The sequence below is a fragment of the Sapajus apella genome, unplaced genomic scaffold, assembly GCF_009761245.1.
Source record: "Sapajus apella isolate SASKATOON/1434 unplaced genomic scaffold, GSC_monkey_1.0 scaffold108, whole genome shotgun sequence".
Classification (NCBI taxonomy): domain Eukaryota; kingdom Metazoa; phylum Chordata; class Mammalia; order Primates; family Cebidae; genus Sapajus; species Sapajus apella.
The window spans coordinates 5,528,957-5,531,939 of NW_022437048.1; the positions used below are offsets into that span (position 1 = coordinate 5,528,957).

General features: G+C 42.0%; 1 non-coding gene across 1 annotated transcript; it reads left to right on the plus strand.

Moving 5' to 3' along the window:
- Positions 1-1,115: 1,115 nt before the first annotated feature.
- LOC116537312 lies at positions 1,116-1,219 on the plus strand. Its single transcript, XR_004263066.1, has one exon. It is a non-coding gene; the product is annotated as a U6 spliceosomal RNA (small nuclear RNA).
- The last annotated feature ends 1,764 nt before the right edge of the window (positions 1,220-2,983 follow it).

Genomic DNA, 2,983 nt, shown 5'->3' on the forward strand with positions numbered 1-2,983 from the left:
AACAAAAAACAAAAACAACAACAACAAAAAGAATGAATCTGTTCCTGAAACCCTATAAGCTGAAGATGCACAACTCAATGTTAATTTCAAAGGACAAGTCTCATTATTGATGTGTGGGCCACACAGAGATTTCACTAAAATGCCTGATGCCATAACCAGAGACAGTCAAATTGAAAGTCAAGATGAGAAGTTGGGCCAGGCATGGTGGCTACACCCGTAGTCTCAGAACTCTGGGAGGCTAAGGCAGACAAATCACTTGAGGTCAGGAGTTTGAGACCAGCCTGGCCAACATGGTGAAATCCTGTCTCTACTAAAAATACAAAAAAATTTGCAAGGCATGGTGGCGCATACCTGTAGTCCCAACTACTCAGAAGTCTGAGGCAGGAGAATTGCTTGAACCCCAGAAGTGGAGTTGCAGTGAGCTGAGATTGTGCCACTGCACTCCAGCCTGGGCAACAGAGCAAGACTCCACCTCACAAAAAAGATGGGAAGTTGATGACTTCATGTTGTGGACAGCCTTTTCTAAGATAGTGGAACAAGACTCTCCATTATAATGAGACTCTTATCCCTCTTAATTTTTCCTTGTTTATGCCTACCTATTTGGCTTGACAGAATAATGCTGTAGATAGAATTTCATTATCAGTAGCTTCTGCAGGTAAGTTGGTAAAATGTTGAATCTGAGGCTGGACATGGTAGCTCACGCTTGTAATCCCAGCACTTTGGGAGACCGAAGTAGGTGGATCACTTGAGGTCAGGAGTTTAGAGACCAGCACGGACCAACATGGTAAAACCCTGTCTCTACTAAAAATACAAAAATTAGCCAGGCCTGGTGGCACGTGCCTGTAATCCCTGCTCAGGAGGCTGAGGCAGGAGAATCACTTGAACCTGGGAGGTGGAGGTGGCAGTGCGCTGAGATCAAGCCACTGCACTCCAGCCTGGGTGAGAGAAAGAGACTCTCTCTCAAAAAAAAAAAAGTCGAACCTGTCCCACCAAACTAAATCTGTCCATGATCTAAGAAATCTTTTACTCCACCCAGTGGGTAACTTTAACAACATCCCTGATGCAACTATTGTTCAAATTGTACTCTTGGTCTGTTTTATAAAGTAAGACTTCTAGTGCTCACCTTCAGCAGTACATATACTAAGAAACGATGCAGAGAAGGTTGGCATGGCCCCTGTACAAGGATGACATGCAAATTTGTGCAATGTTCCATATTAAAAAAAAAAAAAAAGTCTTCCATATCCACTTGTTCTCACTTCCTACCTTAATTTATCTCAGTCATGGGATGCTAGATTACCTACTAGCTGAACAGAAAGGAATCTGTGTAGTTGCTGACACTTCTTGTTGCACACAGGTAAATATATCAGGTATTGTAGAGACTCGGTTATTAAAAATTAACACCTACTTAGTTAAAACAGGTAGACTCTTCATCTGGCTCATTCTTAGAACTGTTTGATTTTAGTTGCTTTAGTTCATGGGGACTCTGGGTAAGAAGCATATTTCAAATTCTTGGTATTATCCTCTTAATAGGCACAATCAGGAGGATGATGATAAGTCTTCCTGGTACACAGTATCCTCTCAAAAAGTCTTTTTTTTTTTTTGAGACAGAGTTTCACTCTTGTTGCCCAGGCTGGAGTGCAATGGCGATATCTTGGCTCACCGCAACCTATGCCTCCTGGGTTCAAGCAATTCTCCTGCCTCAGCCTCCTGAGTAGCTGGGGTTACAGGCATGCACCACCATGCTCAGCTAATTTTATATTTTTAGTAGAGATGGGGTTTCTCCATGTTGGTCAGGCTGGTCTCAAACTCCCCACCTCAGATAATCCACTGGCCTCAGCCTCCCAAAATGCTGGGATTGCAGGCATGAGCCACTGCGCCTAGCCAAAATAGTTGTTTTATCTTGCATGACGAAGTCCCCTTTGCCTTAACCTTTAGAGGGAAAGTAGCTTTGAAATGACCAATCTGCTTTTTGTTCTGTTTCTGCTTTCCTCAGACCTTTTTTTTTTTTTTTTTTTGAGGCAGAGTCTTACTCTGCCACTCAGGCTGGAGTGCAGCAGCACGATCTTGGTTCACTGCAGCCTCTACTTCCTGATTCGAGCGATTCTGCTGCTTCAGCTTTCCAAGTAGCTAGGATTACAGACACACGCCACCACACCCAGCTAGTTTTTTCGTTTTTAGTAAAGACGGGGCTTCATCATGTTGGCCAGGCTGATCTGGAACTTCTGACCTCAAGTGATCCACCCTCCCTGGCCTCCCAAAGTGCTGGGGATACAGGCATGAGCCACCACACCCAACGCCCTCAGCTTATTTCTCTCTATAAAACCAAACTCCTTTGCTTAGCTCATTGGAGCAAAAAAGTTTGGTTTTATAGAATGAATCACACACACACACACACACACACACACACACAAAACCAATTAAGATCTTTAAACTAAATTTGTTGTAATTTTTACTTTTTAAAGAAGTAACACGTAAGCATTAAAACAAAAAGCTTTAATTTTTACTCAGAGGAGGTTATGTAGAGTATAAAGGAGAAAAGAAACTAACTTTGAACAATTATTCATTTATCTAACAAACATTTATTAAGTGCTTTCTGTGTTCCAGGCACTGTACTGTGCCCTGTGAATTCAAGGATACAATGTTTTGAGATTAAATGTCGAAGTGTTGTTTAAATACAGGCATACCTCACTTTATTATGTGTCACTCCTCCAGTAAAAATTAATGTGTGTTCTGACTGCTCCTTTGGCCATTTCTCTGTCGCCCTCTCCTCAAGCCTCCTATTTCCTACAATACAATAATACTGAAATTAGGCCAGTGGTCTCTAAGTGTTCAAATGAAAGGAAGAGTCATACATCTCTTACTTTAAATCAAAAGCTAGAAATAATTAAGCTTAATGAGGAAGGGGGCGTGTCAAAAGCTGAGATAGGCTGAAAGCTAAGCCTCTTGCATCAGTTAGCCAAGTTGTGAATGCAAAGGTAAAGTT